Genomic DNA, 22,918 nt, shown 5'->3' on the forward strand with positions numbered 1-22,918 from the left:
TATGGTATCATAACTTTCTGACTGTGCATGGAACCATAATTCCTCCTGTTTGTTTCCCAGGCTGCATGAATTGGTATACATACACTTGAGGTGGCTGTTCTTCTGATTCTCATCTTGAGAGGCAGCTAAGGGGTATTTGTCACTGCTTTGGTTGGCATGGCTTATTCCCCAGTTTGTTGCAGTGCTGTCAGCATTGACACTCTGGACTCTGCCCCCCGAGTCCTTCAGTTTAAAGCCTACCTCACCAAGCTGGCCAGCCTGTTGCCAAAGATTCCCTTGCCTCTTCTAGACAGGTGGATCCCATCCCTCCCCAGCAGACTATAGTCATTAAAGAATATCCTATTTTCATAAAAGTCAAAACCCTGACAAACGCATCAGCCATGAAACCAGAGGTTGATTTGCATTGTACATCTATTTCTGGCTCCATCCTTTCCTCAAACTGGTAAAATGGAAGAAAAGATAACTTGAGCACCAGTGCTTTTTGCCTGCAACCCCAAGACTTTGTAGTCTTCCGTGATTCTGCCCAGGTTCCAGCTTTCGTTGTCATTCATGTCCAGATGAAAGAATAGCAATGGATAGTAGTCCGTGCTCTTGACAAGTTGTGGCACCCTCTCAGCAACATCTCGGACCTTATCTCCCATACTTCTCATGACTCTCTGTCAGGCTGGCAGATAGGTGCCTCAGTTCTCTTTAACAGAAAGTCACCCAATACAAACACTTGTCATTTCATTTTGCAATATCCACTGCGTGCTGCTGGTACACTTTCCCCTTGCAGACCTTGCTTGTGGGTGTCTATGGCTGTTAAAACTTCATATCTGTTTATGGTTGAAATGCTGGTGAGTGGGGACTGAGGCAGAATCCTGCTTTTGTGTGTCAGCGGGGTCCAAGGTGCCTTATCCTCTGTGGTGTCCGCTACAGGAGCATGGTTCTGAAACCACTTATCTGTCTCTGTCTCAGTCTCTCTAATACTGTGCAGCCTTTTAACTGTTTCCTGCACCTCAGCCACCTGATGAAACAGATTATCAACCTGCGCACAACTTTTGTAAGTAGTTTCCTTTTCTCGAGGAGAAGGGTCTGGGCACTCATTACAAACTACCATCTGTACTGAAGTCTCCTTTCTTACCAGTTCCACCTGGGTAGAAGTGTTAGACATCACAGGGGCTTTCTCTGTATAAACACTAGCTTTAGCTCTGAGGAGGGTGCCTACCATCCTGGCAGAGACCTTTTGAGCTGGTAGGGTGACTACACCCTTCCTGTGGGCCTCTCCACTTGCCCTGCCATGCCAACTGCCACACCAACTGCTGCACCACACCTTGGCTGACACGCCATGCTCTGTTCACACGACTCCTGCTCACTTACCCTCCCCAGGTGGCTTTTTATAGGTGTGGAGGTGTGGAGGTGTTGTTCTGGCAATGCCCAGGCCTCCTCAGCATCTCTTGCAAGAGCTGCTGGCTCCTGAATGGTCCTCTGCACTGCCCCGGTGTTTCCCTACCTCAGGAAACCCTCCTGTGTACCAAGATCTGCTGCTCCACTGTAGGTCTGGCCAGCTCCACAGCAGCTCGCCTTGATGACTCTCATGTTCTGTCTGAAATCTACAACAAAACAACCTTTTTCAAATTTTCCATTTTGAGTTTGTCTCTGAACTTTTTAATTCTGATGAGTAGCATGTAAGAAGTAAGTTTGACTACCTGCAATATGCAGCTCAATTTGGTATCCAAGTAGGTTTGGGTGGCAATTAACCTTTGAGATCATTAGTCACGCACAAAGAAAGTACAAGGCCTTTTTACATGTGCACCTAACACCACATCACACCCTCTGTCAGACACTATGCTTGGAACCTGACAGGATGATGTGTGTGTTGTGTACTTCTTGCAGGTCTTTGCAGTGATGGAGGTTTACTACTCCTTCTCTCTGATTACACAGAAGAACATTATGGCTCAGATTTAAAGGCAAAGTTTTCTGCTCTGTGGAGAACATTTTTTCAGTGACACAGTTTTTCGTGAAAATTCTCAGTTTTCCGTGAAAAATAACTTTCTCAAAGTTTTCCGTGTGCAACCTGCTCTAGATGACCCTGCTCTGGCAGGGGAGTTGGACTAGATGATCTCCAGAGGTCCCTTCCAACCCTATGATTCTATGATTCTATGATTCTATGAATTGCTCTTTAAATGCATATGTACTAGTATATCATGCACAGGTTTGACGTATTGCAACTCCTTTGACAATAAGAGAATCAAACCCAAGCTCACCTTCCAACGATGATGTTCCTGATACCTTATTTCCTCTCTTCCTTATTTCCTTTTGCTAGTCTGGATAACAGCAGTCACACAGTCTGTACAAAGATGATATTCCGATGTCCGATGTCAGGAAGTGATGCAATCATTACGTAACGCCAATGTATATTATCACCCTCTTGTCAAACCATCAATTAGGCCAACTTGGAGAACTATATCATGGTTCTAGATGCTCATTCCCTCTGGGCATGCTCCTGATTATGGTTCACAAAACCTTCCTTGTATGTGTCTACTATTGTTATCACTACTATCACTATCAAATGAGTAGCAAGTATCTCTAATCTATCTGAACAAAGAAAAGCACAGCACGAAAAAAATAACATATATGGCTGCAGTTTGCCCTTCCTGTGATCAGGATTGCCATAGCAGTAGGTGGGGATACGCATCAGGTATAACGCTACATGATTACAATTATTCAAAGAAATCCTCACATCTTGATTTACAGTTGAGGCGATGACTAAAGTATACCTCAACTGCGTTTTCAGGCTTGGGATACAAGAGAAGCTCAATTTCCCTTAATCTTTTTTTTTTTTTTTTTTTATTATTCACACACCTTGATAGAAACAATCTGCCTTCTGCTTTGAGAAAACAAAAACCTTGTCCATCCTCTCCCACAGCCACATTTACTGTACTTGTAACTGTGTGTAGCCTTCATTTTCATTCTGTGAGAAATTTGCTGGAAAATCAGCTACTGTCTTTGAAAGCAGGTAGGGAACGTGGAAGTTTGGGCACAGGAAGACATTGCACTGGTTCAAACAGGAATAGCTTACTTGTGTAACTGCTGCTTCTTACCGAGGGTAAATCCACCCCAGGGGACTCAGTGTCTTCCTAATTTCTTCATTTATAATACTCCATCTCCCTGACACAGTCAGTCAATACTATACATAGGTTTTTGCACTCCATCACCTCTGTGTAGATATCAGGTCACACAGGACCCATTCTCAGTTATTTAAAACTCCTTCTATCACTCAGCCTAGCCTGGAAACATCAGCAGAGAGACTTACATGTAGTAATGGAAAAAATAATGGCATTAAGGCAGTTAAAGAAGTTCAGGAACTTATGCAGCTTTTTGCCTTTGCAGCATGACCCAATTTGTTACCAAGTGAGGTATTAACACAAATTAGCAGAGTCATCCAGACCAGAAAATACTAAAACTACGGGAGCTGCTCATGTTTTCTGCTTTTTCTCTCTGTGTTATACTGAGTCAAGTCAGTTCTTCCAAAATGAGCAAATTATAATACTGTTTTATTTTGTTATTTATTTGGAAATGCTTCTTCTTCTATAGTTTATTATCAAGTATGCAAAATAGTACTTTTGTACAGTTTTGTTCTACTGTCTAGGTCTTTTAAGTAACTTTTCTTTGACCTTTGGTATACGTGAATAAACAAACAAAATAACTGAAACCTTTTCTAATGATTGAATAAAGCAATCCTAGTTATTCATACAATTAGGTATACTGAGCCATTGGGAACGTCTTTTTAAACAGTAATAAACAAACAACTAGATTAACTTATTTGAATAAAATATTTATAAATCTAATTGTCTACATAATTTGTATTAACAACTTTAAAAGATATATTTTAATGGCCAAATCAAATTTATTAATATTTTGTTATAACATGCCACAACTTGCTAAAACACTCATTGAATGTGACTATGACTACATCACGTTTCACGTCATGAAATAATGGTACTGACTACTCTTTGTCCTGACTTGGAGGAAAGCAGCTCCAATATTCCATTAGGGTTTTGCACTATGGCAATCCAGGTACATTGGATATACACAAAGCACAGTAGGATACCGTTAGTTCTACTTCCATTCAAAATAAAGTCCACGATTATAGAAGAACTGAAAATGAGATGGCAGCTGTTCTCATATGAAGTGCATTGACGTGCATAGTGTGTACTGTCAGTTGGTCTTTGAATTAACAAATGAATTATCATGCATGATTATCATCTTTCATGGGACTGAAAGATCTATTCTGATTTTTCTCTAGTCTCTCAGATGCATAGATATTGCTTTTCCACACAACTCTTTCACATTTAGATACATCTACAAGCATCTGAGGATTCTGACACATACTTTTAAGAGTGATTTGGTATATCTGTTAAGCTTCTATGAATTGAAGAGTTGTGTCTTCAATCTTGACTTCAGGAATGGCTTATGTTGATCTTTCACTATCTGAGGCCCAAGTCTGACAAATGATGCATCAATTTGCCAATCTATGCTTCTCCCAGTACCATTTTGAAATTTCATTCTCAAATGAAACTGTTAGACAGCAGGCAATACCCATATTTGAGGACAGTATTTTAACAAGAGTAAGCAATCGTGCAGAAATGTATGATCTTTTAAAACACAGAACTACCAGTGTCAAAATAGCTATGCAGATTAATATAGTGGAAGATTTTTTTCAGACTAAGCTAATGAACCTGCAAATGCCTTTTGACATATGTAGTCAAGGTGAACTCCTATAAGTTGTGTATAGGAGTATAATAGTGTATAATAGTGTACATAGTTGAATGGGGCATCAGCAAGATGTTTGCTTCAGTCATTCACTTTACAAATAATCTCTCCTATGACCTTAAGAAAATTTGCTAAATTTCCTGTGACAATAGCTGGTTTGGACAAATACTCTGAAATATAGGAATGAAAAACGTTATATATAAATTATTATTTACTTTTAAATTTTAAATAATGCTAGCAGAATTTATGTGGTATATGCACACTCAGTCAGTGTAAAGTTATACTTTAAATAATTTTCTGTCACTGAATAAAAATTCAGACCTGCCTCAAGGAAACTGGTTGACTTCTAAAAATAAGATAAAAATATAAATATGCTACCTTCTCTCCTATAATCTCTCTGTTTGTCTTGCTTTCAGACTGTTGTGTCTGCTGCAGGATAAAGCATGTTAAACCATAGAGAGGCAGGCTACTGGCAGTAGCACAAGGAGTTACTCATTGTCTTATTTAAGGATGAAGGTGGAATGCTGTTCTTCGGAAAACTAAAATCTGCATTCACCTATTCAGCTAGCCAAAAGGACCAGACTGCGGACTCTTCATTCAGCAAAAGACACCACAGAAACTATTTTAGTCATGAAGTGGATCACCCTTTGAACCAGAAACACAGAACCACAGAATTACAGGGATCTCTAGAGACCACCTAGTCCAACCTCCCCAGTAAAACAGGTTCACCTAGAACAGGTTGGACAGGATCGGATCCAGGCAGGTTTTGAATATCTCCAGAGAAGGAGACTTCACAGCCTCTCTGGGCAGCCTGTTCTAGTGCTCTGTCACCCTCAGAGTAAAGACGTTTTTCCTTATGTTCAATAACATGTTTCCTCACAAGAGAGATGCTCCAGTCCCCTGATCATTTTTGTAGCCCTCTGCTGGACTCTCTGCAGTAGTTCCTTGTCTTTCTTGATGTGGGAGCCCAGAACTGGACACAGTACTCCAGATGTGGCCTCATCAAGACAGACTCGAGGGGAAGGATAACCTCCCTTGACCTGCTGACCACACTCTTTTTAATGCACCCCAGGAGACCATTGGTCTTCTTTGCCACAAGGGCACATTGCTGGCTCATGGTCAACTTGTTGTCCACCAGGACTCCCAGGTCCCTCTCTACAAAGCTGCCTTCCAGAGGGTCAAGCCCTAACCTGTAGTGATGGATGGGGTTATTCCTCTCTAGGTGCAGGACCCTACACTTGCGCTTACTGAATTTCATAAGGTTCCTCTCTGCCCAACTCTCCAACCTGTCTGTGTTTCTCTGTATGGTGGCGCAGCCTTCCGGTGTGTCAGCCACACACACACACACACACACACCAGTTTCTTATCATCAGCAAACTTGATGAGGGTGCACTCTGTCCCCTCATCCAGATCATTGATGAGTATGTTGAACAAGACTGGAGCCCATACTGACCCCTGGGGAACAATGCTGGCTACAGAGTTCCAACTAGACTCTGTCTGCCACTGATCACAACCCTCTGAACTCTGCCATTCAGACAGTTCTCAGTCCACCTCACTGTCCACTCACCTAACCCACACTTCCTAAGCTTACCTATGAGGACATCAATGACAATGTCAAAAGCCTTGCTAAAGTCAAGGTAAACAATGTCCGCTGCTCTCCCTTTGTCTACCCAACCAGTCATCATAGCTGTCATAGAAGGCTATCAGATTGGTCAAAGATAAGGTACGGTAAGTTACAAAGGCCAAAGATAAGGTCAAAAAAAAGGTACTGCTATTTGTGACACAAAAAATACTTATTTTTAAAACTTCCATATCAGTGTAAACTCATTGATGTGAATAGTCTGATAATTAAAATGGGCTGCATTACTGTAAACTTCCATTTAGACATAAGGAGGGGAAACTAAAACCAAGATTTCTGTCCATACATATATCTGAGTACTATTCTGAAGCATGTTGTTGCGGTGGGCAAAATTAGCAACAAAATGTGTTTCAGATTTCTCCATCTAGCTCAGCCTGACAGCAGATGTGAGAAGGGCCAGAGCTGCTGTTCATGAAGGTATGTACACTTCACAGAAGGAAGTTGAGGGCTGCAGACGCTTGTGCTTGATGATCCTGAAAAGCTCATGTTCTAACTTTGCAGCTGAGGTCCTCATGGAGAAGAAAATATTGTTGTTCCTTAGGTCCTTATAAACAAGCACTGTTTTTCTGCTATGCACCTCTGAAGAGTTCCATATAAAAATAAATGATATTAAATGCAGTGCCTGAACTATCTGGACTAACATGTTAGAGCTTATTTAAATAAACTAATCCCATTTCCTTAAAATAAGTAAATTACCAAGTGTGTCACATAAGTTTGTGCTTTCTAAAACTTCTCTTCCATAATCCCTTTGAGCAGACAAACATCTATAACTCAGGCATATGCGGGCATAGAGGCAGGCTGACATACACATATACATGACAACACCAATTTTCCCAGTCCCAAACTAATGAAGTGCAGCATTCAGAAATTGTCGCAATGAAATAAGTTTTCACAGCCATCCGTCTTCCAGCTGATTCAATTAGATTAAGGATTCATAGTGATTCAGCAGTAGCAGCAAAACTTTTTTCAGAAAATATGAACCACTTTACTTTGAAGAGGGTTTCTTGTTACGGGTGGCCATGTTAGAAAATCAAACACTTGAGAGTTAAGGATACTTATGTATCTGTGTCAAGGGTCTGATTAAAGCTATCTCTACCAATAAACAGGATAAGTAAACTACGTTTACAATCTTAAAAAAAAATTACCTGCCGTAAGTAGAGAAGTTACAAAACAACACAAACAAAAAACATTATTTGACTTTTTTTTCATTTGGTATGGTGTGAAAAAAACACATATTGCATTCATTATCTCTGTCCATAAGGAAATGTTGGGTATCATCACTCCGAACACTTTCAGTGACCAAGGCTTGTACCATCTTCTAAAAGTTACATGACCCACTCAAACTATTTACATGCAAATCGGGTACTCTAGGGTAATGGAAAGGAAAGAGAAGGCGAAATTGAGTTCCTAGCAAGGGTGATTCATGGTTTCTCGGAGCGCACAGAATTTAGGTTAAGTCAGAACTTTGTGTTTGAGCCATAATTTGTGTCATGTGCCAATGAGTACAATCCAAATGTAGGTTAAAAGGCAAACCTCATTTTCCTGTATCTCCAGCACTCAAACTCTTTAGGATATCTGAAACTTGTAGAAACAGATTGCTTCATCTTCAAGGTGAGACTTCTTAGTGTTTTTCTGTTCCATCTGTGTCACTGAGAGGGTGATTAGCAAAATCCAGTGCATGGTGACCAGGAGACTTGCTTTTGAGAATGGCGAGAAGGAGGACAATCCACCTTAGTCTGGACTTGTCTTCTTCCTGTTTCCTCCTTTGTTTCCTGCTGTAAGGTTATGCCACCGAAACAAAAAACAGGAACAATGCGTTTTCTTTTCTGAGAATGGAAACGAGTGTTGAATGCAGACACAGAAGGTGCCTCACCAGAAGAAAGCCCAAGGTGCACATATGAACATAGTTTATGTTGAAGATAGTCTACAAGATAATTAATTCCATGAGGTTTATTTGGAAGGCATTGCTCCTTTTCATTTGAAAAGAGAGATTTTAATACGCAGTTGGTGATCTGCTACATAGCTGTTTGGCCTCAGAAGGCCTAACAGGTGTAAAGTAAGACACCTATACCTATATGATGCAGGTTGAAATTAATCATGTAAGATATCAGCCCTAGATTTATTTCTCAAAAACACTTCAGCAAACAAAATGAGCTGTAGAAGTGGTGAAAGGGAAAAATTTAACATGCGATTGGATGAGATACAAAGTTATAATAACTATTTTCAACAGGGGAAGTAATTCATTATATGGCATAATGATATGAGTTAGCATTTCTATAATGGGTAAATCTGGCCATGAATATTTAACAGGCACAGAAACAGCCAAGTGCAAAGCAGACTTTCTTTTGGGTTCCAAACAGGTCACAAGTGCTTTCTGATTTTCCATTCATGGCACAATTTTGTCACTTAAGTACAAAGCAGATTTGATCATCTAGCAGTCAACTTCAGTGGCAAATTTTGTTTATCTATTATCACTTACCTTCTTACTTGGGACGTATATGCAAAAATTTAATTTTTATCTTCTAAACTGAAGATACAGCTTTAAAACTGGCTAAAAACACCCGAGTGCTTCTATTAGTTTAGTATATTAACTGTATCCAGAAAGACTGACAATGGTTTTCTTACATGCTGAAGGATTATAGTACTCTAAAACTAAATATTCCCTCTTTGTTTTCTCTAAATGATAAAATGTAGACAGCTATACATGATAGGAAGTGTTAATAGACATCTTTACTACGGCCAGTACATTACTTATTCGCAGATCCTGCTTTCCATTGCTTTTAAACTTTGATACATTCTAAAATGGAACATTCTAAACAGAAATTAATTCTTCCATTTTGTCATGGCTGGAAATTTTGGCCTAAGAGAAGATAGAGACATTACTGAAAATGAAACATATAAGTGGGGAAAACGGAGTGTTTAACTCAAGCTGAGAAGTTATCCCAACCTTTTAAGTGATTGCAGATCATCTGTAAATAATAGACATGCATAAATATGATCTGTTGGGAAAGAGCCAACATGATTTTTATAGAAGGAAGTTATACCTCTCAAATACATTTGACTACCTTGTAGCACTTCAGAAGGTCAGAAATCACAGGGATCTGCCTGACAGAATATACCTGGATTTTTAGACAGCTTTCTTAAGGAAAGACCTTGAAAACAGTAAGAAGAAAAAGTTGGTATGGGATTATCTCACATAGCTCACAGAAAGATAGGTTACTGGTATTATTGTTGTTATTGTTACTACTCTATAGTATGGCCATGTATTACAACCAGAAGGCAGGGTTTTTGATCTCCCCCTGTACAATGCCAGCTTATTCTAAAAGTCCTGAAAAGGAGACAAACTGTAACGTGACAAAGCTTGTAAGTGAAATAACATCTTCAAGACAGGAAAAATGAAAATTGACTGTGAAAACTTGCTGAAGATTCACACTGTTTCTGGTTTCTGCCTGGCCAGAAAATGAGAGATGAAACTCATTGATCTTATGTGCAAAGTAAAACAGAAAGGAGAAAAAAGCAAGCAAACTGTAAATATACTCTGGTGAGCTGTTGCCACTTTGGGAAAGGATCCTGATGTCCTTATGGATAGTTCACTGGAAATACCACCTAAGCAGCAGCAGAAAAGAAAATGTCAGGAATTATTAGAAAGGGAGGGGGAAAAAAAAAAAAAAAAGAGAGAGAACTCTATTATGGTTCTGTTTAAAGCCATGTGGCACTGAAAGTTAGAAGAGTGTGTATAGTCCTTGCAACTTTTCCCCACTTGCTTTCCCTTTGAAAAATGATATGGAAGAACAAGAAATGATTCAGAAACTGTAAAATAGAGTGAAAAAAGCTGAAATTGGCTTCTGTTGAGGAAGATGAATAATTTAGCCAATAATACTAATGGTGAGGTAGATGATAGTATGGCTAATGCGCACAAAAATGATGGTTTGGAGCAGGGATGTGATTTTGAAGTGGATTTGCCAGTTGTCCCCAGCTACCCAACATCGGTTCAGTTTACAGGATGGATTTGGTTTTGTGCAAACTGCAAACTAGATTATTTTCACAGGAAACTGTACTGTAGAATCCTCTATAGTGAACTATCTGTTACAAACCCTGTTAGAGACAAAAGGATCTGAACCAGGGCTAATCTTTCAGATAGCTTCAAACTACCTGTGTGGTGGACACAAGAAGATGTCAGATAATAATGACTGTTGCCAGCAAGATTTTTACTTTTTATTTTTTTAAATTACCCAAAGGCACAAAGACATTACCTTCCACAAAAGACATCATTTAAACTGGTTATATTTTTAGTCATAGGATATTGTGGATGGGACCAGAGACTTACAGGCAAATTAATGCTCAAATCCATAAAGTAGCAGTAAACAGAAAGCTGTAGATACAGCTTTTGGCTCAAGGTACATCAGTATGCTGCATTTCTTGTGGCTGAGACAGTATCACATAGATTTGCCTTACACTAGCAATTTTCCTGAGGCTTTGCAAGTGACTGCTATCAGAAACAGAATGGTGGAGTAGAGAAACCTCTGTCTTTCTTTGTATGATAGTTCACCTGTTCAAAAAATTGAAGTTTTTTTTCCAAATTGTATTTTGATTCCTTTGTAATAAACAACTAAAATCCAATAATGTACTTGATTTTTGTTTTTAAAAAATATAAAAGTCAATCTTAATACAGTAAAGTTGCAGTCTTTTGTGATATCTACAAGACAGAGAAACAAAGGATGTTTACTGAAAATGTACACACCAGGACTTGGAGGATATAACCCTTCTGTCTTTGGCTATTGATAACTTTTCTTCACAACTGAAACCTGTGTGGCTGGGAGAAGAACCAGCTGCTGACAAAGAAAGAAATATAATGGGAAATGTATAGGAAAGTTGATGGAACTGAAAGGCCACTCTCAAATCACATATGAGGAAGCCCATCTGTTCAGCGCAAGCGCCTACAAGAATATTAAAAACAGCAAAGGAAGCTCTACAACAGAAATGCTGCATTCAGTTCTGTTTCACTGTCAGAGTAAGCCTTCCTTACTACACAGCCAATAAATGCCATCTCCAATCTGACGTTTGAAGGCATTTCTCATAGTGTCTGTTTTATACACAGAATCACTGGATCATGTGGAGTTGGGGGACCTCGGGATGTCTCAAGCACTATCCCCTGCTCCAAGCAGGGCCAACACAGAACTCAGATGGAAAGGCACAGGGCTTTGTCCCAAGTGGGTGTAAAAATGTCCAGAGGTGAGGAGTCCACACCCACTCTGGGCAACCTACTCCACCTTTCAGTTATCCTCAGGGTGACGCATCCTTTACAATATGTGTAGTCTGAACCTCTTCTGTTCCAGCTGCAGCATCACTCTCCTCTCTGTCCCCGTCCCCTCAACATATAGACACCAGGGTACTGTTACTTGCCCCAAATATGTCTCTGCTCCCAAATGAACCAGCCCCGCAGTCTTGACGTCACCTGAAAAACTGACAGAATGCGTGCGGTCACCTTCACAAGTCTCCAATAAAGACAGTAGTTGGGACAGGCCCCAGGATAGAGCCTTGCAGTTCTCATTTTCTGAACATCAAAAATTACTGTGTTTGCTCTTGGAGGATACTACCATACAGGGATTAAAAATGTTCTTTAAGTATCTGTAAGTAAGGGCTAGAGATATACAAACACAGACAAAACTGATGGCCTGATCCCAGAATGGAAGGCTGAATTCCATGCAGGTGCCTGAAAGGCATCATATGATTTTGTTCTTCAAAGTCTCTGTAAAACTGTGCAGAGTGCAACCTTAGTTCATGTCTTGCCATTTTTTATATTTTTCTGTTCTGTCACTCCCATTCCACACACACAATGCCACCTAGGAGCTAGGGTCCAAACCTAATCAGTTCCTTATATTTGCAATCAGTTACTGCTCTGTACAAATTCAGGATAAAAGTACAGATACATAAAAGTTTACTTGGGAAAATCATGCTGCTGTCTTCAGCAGAGAAGGTCTTCAAACCTTTTTCTTGATGAAGCATTGCTTTTCTCAATCTGTTTAGTTTTGGATGTTTTCTTCACTGTAATAAAAAGGAAGAAAAAAAAGTTCAAAATAAGCAAACTGAAGTACTTTGGTAGTGAAAGTTATATTTGTATATGGAGCACACGCATAAAGATCTGACCACATATTTAGGATCTGGAATATTTAGATGTCGGGTCTCTCAGTCTTTGAACGGTTCAGTCAACAGTTTTTACGGGAACATGTTAAACAAAAAGCAGCATTGTGCTATTTGCCCATACCAAGTGGCTTTGTCATTCACATCCACAGTAACCCAGAAGCTCATTCTGAAGAGTAGTGAACTACATGAGGCCACTGAGAACTGCTGGAATTATACTAACCCAAACTCTTGTATTCTAATCAGGGCCACAGCAAATACTTTTGTCTTGTGAACAAATACCTGTGAAGCTTTGTGTTACGATCTCAGATAAATCCAATTTTGGTATCTAATGCTGTCTCTGTATTTATGTGGCATTTTCACTTGGTTTGATTTTGTTCAGGATCTTCTCCAACTAAGGATTACGTTCTTCTAACTCAACCAAGCATTGAAAAAATGATGTCAACCAAAGTTAAAGTGAACCAAAACTGTGCTCCTCAATTCATAATCACATTCTGAGAGTACAGTCTGTGTGGGTGTGTTACTATTGGTTAAACTCCCAAACTTAAGGGAGTCATTAAAAAATAATCCTAGTCTTAACCTTTTGGAGATTACTGATGCATGTATAACTACGATGATGTAATTCTGTAGAATAGTAAAACTGTCATGATTTTATATAAACCTTATAAATGTTAAGCTAGATTTTTTTGGGTCTGTGTTTATACAGTGACAGAAAAATTCATATTATCCACAGGGCTGGGTTCGTGCTGTTGTAAATGTGCATTTCACTCTCTGGTAATGGCCTAAAATTATTGTGCTACATTTTCAGCGACTTGACATTTAGCTTAATATGCAAACTATCTGATCAATTTTTCCTATTGATTTTTATTACTATGTTGTCCTTTTTTTCTTTCTACGTTTTTCATCCTTTTTCTGCTCTTCCACACTCCAGAAAGAAAAAACAGGCAATTACTCAGTTTCTGTGTTAAGGTTTGCCCTTAAAAAAAATGCAGATCATATGCATAGATTTGTCATATCAGAAAGAAAAAGCAGTTCAATCACTTTTTTCAAAGAATAATACGACATTTTTTGTTACCATGTGACTCCATATTCCTCCAAGATGCATCTATATTACTTTGAAAAAAATGAAATCACTTCTCACCTTGACTTCTGTGATTACCACTACCTTTGAAACAGAAGTCATTAACCTCCCATTGTTTCTTTCTCTCTGACTGTTATGTCAGGCTTAAAATATCCTCTCCCATGATAAAGCACTTTGCATCTGAAAACAGCACAATGGAAAAATATTTGCTTCAGCAGGCAAGAGAAAAAGTACCTTGCTAAATATTTTTAGAGAAAAGGGTCAGTGAAAATATTAAGAGAATGAGCGAAAGAAAATCTTAGAGATGCACTGTACAATGTGAATATGTCACACAGCCCCAGGCACCGTGTAGCTGCCTCTACCTAGTTTATAGGTTTAACTTTCCAGACAATGCAACAAATGCTACCACAGACATTCGTGTATTCCCGGCTGTGCTTATAGCAAAGAATTTAACAGTGCACCTATGAGTTTTTAAGTATTTCTTTCTTTGTAATATTAAAAAGAAAGGCTGTGATATGTGGCAGTAGCCATTGATATATACTAGTTTAGTATAACATTAATAGTAAAAGCAAAAAAATTGTCAAGAAAACATATCTGAGGAAAGATAGCAGTAAATGCAAGTTTGATAAACTTTTTCTTGGCAACTTATCAGGTTGGGTTTGGCCACTCATCTGATATGTGGAAGACCATTTTCTGTGCTGAATTAATTTTCTCTTTCGCTCTCTCTCATGTAACATAATTATTTAGATGAATTTGGTAGAATTAAAAAACCAAAAAAAAACCCCAAAACAAACCACCAAACAAAACAAAACCCAAAAACACGAGAAAGAGAATTAGCTCTAACTCTGTGATTAAGCTTTTTCTAATCAGAGAAGACAATGTTGTCAGAGTTCTCCACAAAACAGAAGACTTTCTAACCATTGCACAGGTGGCTTTTCCAGAATGGATTCTGTTCTCTCCCACATCCTTACTCTCTCAAAACTGTGCAACGAAAAAACTTGCCTAAACATCAGCATTTCCCAGAATTTAAGTCATACCACAGGAAGGCTGACAGTACTAAAATCCATCTAGGTGTCTACTAACTTCTGGTGGTACAGTTTTTGGTTTGAGCAATTTTTTTTAATATAAGTACTTCATAAAAATGTCATTCCTAACTTTTTTAGTCTGATTTTTCTCTTTTGGGTAAATTAATGGCCTTCCTATTGGCCTTCCACCTGAAATGGCTCTACCTTTAGAGTTGCACAGCAGTTCCCTGTCACTGGCATTCAGTGGGTACTCAGACTCCTCTGCTGAAATGAGCTATGTGTCCATCTTCTTCCCTCATGCCATTCAAAATCAAACCATCGCTCAACTGTAGGTGCTATCATACAGGTTAGCAAGGAAATTCTTTAGAAACATCTGTTTGTGGTAGGCTTTCAGTTAGCAGAATAGACGTGCTTTCAACTTGACACTGACGTCCTATGTGAGTCCCTCTGTTACCCCTGGGATGTCTGTTAGAGTTGCAGTGAACAAATAAATGATTATTTACATGTCATGAACTAACTCACGCACTATGTAGGTTCTTCTCATTTGTCAACATCCACAAGACCAAATGCTACGTGAATGCAATATTTACAAATACATTTCAAAAGACTGCAGAAACCCTTTTTTCCTGGGCACAGAGGTAGGGAAAGAGAGAAATAAGATATAACTGACATGTAAAATTCAACCTTGTACTTTTGTTATATAAAACTCCAAGGTTAAATTATATTCCTTCAGGAACAGAGCATTAAAATGTGTTTTATATTCTATTTGGGATATTTTTACTTACAGCTTTACTTGAGGGTCAAAATGAAGTAACCATATCTATTGTTTTCAGTCTCTTTCCGTGCATGCATCTCAGAGCGTACACAAGTGCTACTGGGAATAATTATCTCCCAATTATCACCATTTTCATTTCCACTTGTTCTGCTTGTAAAACTCCGAAAATTCGCTCTTGCTCAATTAGCAAGGGCTGATTTTTCCTTCTTTCCACTGGGTCACTGCATGAGAGGGTACCATCTCCACTGAGAAATTAATAACAAGCTAATAACATTGCAGGTGTGGCTGGAGGTGTTCTTTGAGAAACTCAGTTACTAAGCACCTATTTGTTCCAACAAGTGGCTTGGATATACCTATTATGCTGTCCACTTGGACAGTGTTGTCACAAGCCCAGCTACATTCATTTTCTTTACATCTTAGATATACAGCACCTGTATATGCTTAAGAAGTCCAGCCAAGGCTGCATTTTCAGTATCTTCAGTGAAACATATTGCAGAAAACTTTAGAAGACATTAGTTAAGGAACTACAGAGTGACTAGGGCTCTGCATAAGAGCAGAGAGCACAGAATTAATACTGAAAATTGCATTGAGAAGTGTGGAGCCGAGTCACTAGTGGAGCTCCTCAGGGCCTGCTTTGGGACCAGACTTGCTTAATTTCATAAGTAACCTTTCGGTAAAAGAGGCACATGCTGATTAAGTTTTCTGATGGCACAAAGGATCGTCAATACAGAAAAGAATCAGGTTGATACTGAAATGCAGACACAGAAATAACTGAATTGCCTTGAGGATGGGACTGTGATTGCCTTGGGGATGGGTCTGGGAATAAGATAGAATTAAATAGGTTCTACAAAACACAGAACGTATTTTTCAGGAATTTGTAAGAAAACCTACTATAATAAACTGTGAGTTTACATACCTAAAAAATAGGAAAACGTAGAATTTATTAGTTAAGTCTCATAGAAAGGGAGTATTACTGAATGCGCCTCTCCCAAATCCTGCTAAGATCTCATGTTGAATACTATTCACAGTTTTAAGGACACACTTTTTGAAAAAGCTGATCTAGAATGTGAACAAGTGGCAAAAAAGAAGCTAATTAGAAATTAAACAAAACTTAATTTGAAAGAAACCTAGGAAACAGATCTATGCTTTCAAAGACAGCAGAAACAGGTGTGTGTTAAGGACGTCGCTTTTCTACAAATAAAAGGTGCAGAGTGACAAGGGAGAGATTAAAGTACAGAGGGAAAAAAGTTGTTTAAATAGAAACACTCATGCCACCACAGAAAGAGATAAATGAGCAAAGAATACATATAGTCTGGAAGAAGAAAAAAATTCCCAGCTGCTACAAGGCCCTTAACAATCAGCATGAAGTCACAGAATCATAGCATTACAGGATCTGAGAATGGTTGAGTTTGGAAGGGATCTCTGGAGGTCATTTGTTCCAACCCCCCAGCATAGCTACCTGGAGCCACCTGGAGCTGGTAGTCCAGGAACGTGTCCAGACAGCTTTTCAATATCTCCGAGGATACACACTCCACAACTTCTCTGGACAGCCTGTGCCAATACTCTCCTACTCTCACAGTGGAATAGTTTTTCCTGACTTTCAGGAGGAACATCCAATAGCTCAAATTGTAATCGTTGTTCTTGTCCTGTCACTGGGCATCACTGGAAACAACCTGGTTTCTTCTTTGAAGCCTCCCTTCAGGTATTTGTATAGATTAATAAGATTCTCCTCAAGCCTGCTCTTTTCCTGCAGCTCTCTCAGCCTTTCCTCATAGGAGAGGTGCTCTAGTCCCATCATAATCCTTGTGGTCCTTCACTGGATTCTCTCCAGTATGTCCATGTATCTTTTTAACTGGAGACCTCAGAACTGGACAAAGTACACCAGGGTGGCCTCACCAGCTCTGGCTAGAGGGGATGGATCACGTCCCTCAACCTGCTGTCAACAACTCTCCTAACACAGCCTAGGATACTGTTAGTTGTCTTTGCAGCAAGGGCACATTGGTGGCTCATGTTCAACTTGGTGAACTTGAACTTGGTGAACTCATGAACTCGGTGTTCACCAGGACCCCCAGGTCCTTTTTTGCAAAGCTGCTTTCCAGCTGCACAACTCCCAACATATACTCGTGCGTGGGGTTGTTCCTCCCCAGCTGCAGGACTTCCCCTTGTTGAATTTCATGAGGTTCCTGTCAGCCCATTTCTTGAGCCTGTCTAGGTCCCTCTGGTTGGCAGCACAGTCCTATGGCCCATTCCTCCCAGTTTTGTGCCATCTACAAACTTGCCGAGTGTCAACTCTGTTCTATCACCAAGATAACTAATGAAGATGTTTAATTGGACTGGACCCAGCGCTGATCCCTGGGGCACACTGCTAGTTGCTGGCCTCCAATTAGACCTTGTGACACTGGCCACCACCATCTGCACCCGGCCATTCAGCCAGTTTTCAGTCTGCCTCACTCTCTGTTCATCCATCTCACACACCAAAAGCTTCTCTGTGGGGATCTTATGTGAGACTGTATCAAAGATCTTACTGAAGTCCAAGTAGACAATATCCACAGCTCTCCCCTCATCTACCAGGCCAGTCATTTCATCGTAAAAGTTTCTCAAGTCAGTCAAGCACGACTTCCCCTTGTTGAAGCCAATCTGACTACTACTGATGATTTTCTTGTTGCTGATGTTCCTGGAAATGTTTTTCAGGATTAGCTGCTACATCACTTTCGCAGGGATTGAGGTGAGGCTGGCCAGCCTGTAGTTCCCTGGATACAGCTTCTTGCCCTTCTTGAAAACAGGACTGACATTTGCTTTCCTCCAGTCTTCAGGCATTTCCCCCAATCCCTGTGACAGACAAAAGATTATCAAGAGTGGTCTTGCAATGACATCTGCCAGCTCCCTTGTCACATGTGGGTGAATCTCATCAGGACCCATGGACTTACATATGTCAAATCTGCTTAAGTATTCCCTGACCTGATCCTCTTCCACGCATAGTACATCCTCCTTGTTTCACATTTCCCCCCCATCTTTGGGACTTGGGATCCCTGAAGGCTGATATTGCTAGTAAGACTGAGGCAAAGGCAGCATTCAGTACCTCAACATCTTCCATGTCCTGTGTAACCAGGGTAACCAGGTCCCCTGTCTCATTCAGCAATGGGCCCACACTTTCTCTAGCCTTTCTTTTGTTGCCTATGTGCTTATAGAAGCCCTTATTGCTGTCTTTGACATCCTTGGCCAGGTTCAAATCCATCTGGGCTTTAGCTTCTATAATTTCATCCCTGGATCCTCAGACAATGTCTCTGTGTTTCTCCCAGGTCACCTGTCTTTGCATACACCCTCTGGCTGTTTCCTTTTTGTCTTTGAGTTTGCCAGGTGCTCCTTGTTCATCCACACTGACCTCCTGGCATTTTTGCCTGACTTCCTGTTCACTGGGATGGACTGCTCTTGAGCCCAAAGGAGGTGATTCCTGAATATTAGCTCTCACATAAAGGACAACTGCCTCTACACCTCTTCCCAGCGTGCCTTCCTGAAAAGCCTGTATTCCTTCATTGCCACACTCTAGTCATACGAGCCACCTCACCACATCTCCTTGATCCCAACAGTCACTCTACAACTGCATACAGATATAAGACTCATCATACTTTATGCTTCAGTATACATATGCTTTACAGAAGCACACCATGCTGTAGACTTCCTAGAAAGGCTTTTGGGGATTTCTCCATAATGGTGCCTTGTATGCACTTCCTTGCAATCCTCATGTAAAACTCAAGTGCAGTGAGAGGGGAAAGGTAACTATTTTCCAAACATCACTGAACTGCGCTGTAGAACACTCCAGGGAAAGATGATTGTGTTAGCAAGGTTCTGGATCTCATAACTCACTCACAAGTCTCCACTGATCTTCAGTTTTCATGCTCTTCCTGAAGAGGAAGCTTGATGAAAGACTATTAGGCTGGTAAGCTAGGCTTTGACTATACTTACTCTAGTCAGCAGGTTTGTAAAAGTGCATGGTGTGCCTTTACCTGACCTCCTAAATCTCCTGTAGTAAGGTATCCTTTGTAGCCTCCATATCAATGGCTATTGGACTTTCTGGGAAAAGATGTGGCTGGCAATAAAATAAGCAAGAAAATGGGAGCAGTTGTGTATAAACCATAAGAAGATCTGGTTGCACGAAAAATAATTTCAACTGTGAACATCCCATACATGACTGCAAGTATTTTTATTCTATTTATTCATATTCTTGTGTCATCTTATGTATATGCAATATTCATACAATATTTGGACAGTGCCATCAAATTTTCTAGCCACTTGAAAATAAAATGTATGTTAGGAAAATATTTGTTCCAAACAGATAGAACTTAACTGCTTATTACAAGGATTACAGTGTTCTGACCAGCACTTGATAAGCTGGTCAAAATACCACAAGTTCTTCCAAAGTAGGCACAAAAATAATAATTTTAGAGAAATAAGGTTTTTTTGTTAATAAACATCAGATAGATAGAAACAATTTCAAAACACATAAAATTACTAGCTTTTTTACTTAATATGAAAAGAAGAAAATACTCGTTAAGGAACATAACACGTTAATTTTCAAAGATAAATCATTTAAATGAAATAATTTCTGACTAGCTATCACAATAAGAGTTTCATTAGAAACATAGAATCATTTAGGTTGGAAAAGACCCCTGGGATCATTGAGTCCAACCATCAACTCCACTCTACAAAGTTCTCCCTTACACCATACCCCCTAACACCACATCTAAACGAGTCTTAAACACATTCAGGGATGGTGACTCCACCACCTCCCCGGGCAGCCTATTCCAGTGCCTGACCACTCTTTCTGGGAAGAATTTTTTCCTAATGTCCAGCCTAAACCTACCCTGCTGCAGCTTGAAGCCATTCCCTCTTGCTCTATCGCTAATTACCTGTGAGAAGAGACCAGCACCAACCTCTCTACAGTGTCCTTTCAAGTAGTTGTAGAGAGCGATGAGGTCTCCCCTCAGCCTCCTCTTCCTCAAACTAAACAGTCCCAGCTCCTTCAATCGCTCCTCATCAGATTTATTCTCCAGGCCCTTCACCAGCTTCGTTGCCCTCCTCTGCACTCGCTCCAGCACCTCGATATCTCTCTCATATTGAGGTGCCCAAAACTGGACACAAAACTCACGGTGTGGCCTCACCAGTGCTGAGTACAGGGGGACAATCACCTCCCTCCTTCTACTGGCCACACTATTTCTAATACAAGCCAGGATGCCATTGGCTTTCTTGGCCACCTGGGCACACTGCTGGCGCACGTTCAGCCGCTTGTCAATTAGAACCCCCAGCTCCTTTTCTGCCAGGCAGCTCTCCAGCCTCACTTCCCCAGGCCTGTAGCCATGCATGGGGTTGTTGTGGACCAAGTGCAGGACCCGGCACTTGGCCTTGTTGAAGCTCATACCATTAGCATTGGCCCATCGGTCCAATCTATCCAAGTCTCTCTGTAGGGCCTCCCTATCCTCATGTAGATCAACACTCCCGCTTAGCTTCGTGTCATCTGCAAACTTGCTGATGATACATTCTATGTCCTTATCAAGGTCGTCAATGAAGATGTTAAACAGAAATGGCCCCAACACTGAGCCCTGAGGGACACCACTTGTGACCGGCTGCCAGCTGGATTTAACTCCATTGACCACCACTCTTTGGGACCGCTCATCCAACCAGTGCTTGATCCAGCAGATCACATGCTCATCCAGGCCATGAGCCGCCAGTTTTTCCATGAGAATTCTATGGGGAATAGTGACAAATGCTTTTCGAAAGTCAGGGTAGACAATATCCACAGCCTTTCCCTCCTCCAATAATCGGGTCATCTTGTCATAGAAGGAGATCACGTTCCTCAGGCAGGACCTGCCTTTCATAAACCCATGCTGACTAGGCCTGATCCCCTACTTGTCCATTATATGACTTGTAATGGCACTCAAGATGATCTGCTCCATGACCTTCCCTGCTACCGAGCTCAGACTGACAGGCCTATAGTTTCCCGGATCCTCCTTTCTGCCTTTCTTGTAGATGGGTGCTACATTTGCTACCCTGCAGTCCACTGGGACCTCCCCAGTTAGCCATGACTTCAGGTAAATAATGGAAAGTGGCTTGGCGAGCACGTCTGCCAACTCTTTCAGCACTCTTGGATGTAACCCATCCAGTCCCATAGACTTGGGCGCATCCAAGTGGTGTAGCAGGTCACTGATCACTTCCTCTTCAATTGTGATGACCTCGTCCAGCTTCCCCTCCCTGTCTCCCAGCTCATGAGGCTGGGGACCCAGGGAACCGCTCGTTCCACTGCTGAAGACTGAGGCAAAGTAGGCATTGAGCACCTCAGCCTTTTCCTCATCCTTTGTGACTATGTTTCCCTCTGCATCCAATAAGGGAGGGAGATTTTCCCCAGTCCTCCTTCTGTTGTTAATGAATTTATAGAAACATCTTTTGTTATCCTTAACAGCTGTAGCTAGGTTGAGCTCTAGCTGCGCTTTGGCTCTCCTAATTTTCTCCCTGCACAGCTTCGCTACATCCATATAGTCTTCATGAGAGACCTGCCCCCTCTTCCAGAGGTCATAGACTCTCCTTTTGTTCTTGAGGTCCAACCAAAGGTCCCTATTTAACCAGGCCGGTCTCCTTCCCCACCTATTTGTTTTTCAGCACATGGGGACAGCCTCCTCCTGTGCCTTTAAGACTTCTCTCTTGAAGTATGTCCAGCCTTCCTGGGCTCCTATATCCTTCAGGGCAGCCTCCCACGGGATTTTGTCCAGCAGTCTTCTGAACAGGTCAAAGTTTGCCCTCAGGAAGTCTAAGGCGGCAGTTTTACTAACCCCTCTCCTTGTTTCTCCGAGAATCAGAAATTTGATCATCTCATGATCACTGTGCCCGAGACAGCCACCAACCTTTACTTCCCCCAGAAGTTCTTCCCTGTTCACAAGAAGCAGGTCCAGGAGGGCACCTTCCCTCGTCGGCTCACTTACCACCTGTGTGAGGAAGTTATCCTCCACACATTCCAGGAACCTCCTGGATTGTTCCTCTTTGCTGTGTTGTATTCCCAGCAGATATCCGGGAGGTTAAAGTCCCCCACAAGAACAACGGCAAGTGACCGTGAGATTTCCCCCAGCTGCTTATAGAAAGCTTCATCCGCCTCACTGCTTTGGTTGGGAGGTCTATAGCAGACTCCCACAGCGATATCAGCTTTAGCGGCCCTTAACCTAATCCAAACACTCTCCACCCCATCATCAGTATACTTGATTTACGAGCTCTCATAGCATTCTCTAACATACAGGGCCACTCCTACGCCTCTCCTTTCCTGCCTGTCCCTCCTGAAGAGCTTGTAGCCATCGATCGTGGCACTCCAGTCGTGTGAGGCATCCCACCACGTTTCTGTGATAGCCACTATGTCGTAGTTTTCCTGGTGCACCATGGCTTCAAGCTCACCCTGTTTGTTGCGCATACTGCGTGCATTGGTATAGATGCACTTCAGATGTGCTAACGACTCCAGCACCTTT

This window comes from Rissa tridactyla, chromosome Z (assembly GCF_028500815.1).
Source record: "Rissa tridactyla isolate bRisTri1 chromosome Z, bRisTri1.patW.cur.20221130, whole genome shotgun sequence".
Taxonomy (NCBI): domain Eukaryota; kingdom Metazoa; phylum Chordata; class Aves; order Charadriiformes; family Laridae; genus Rissa; species Rissa tridactyla.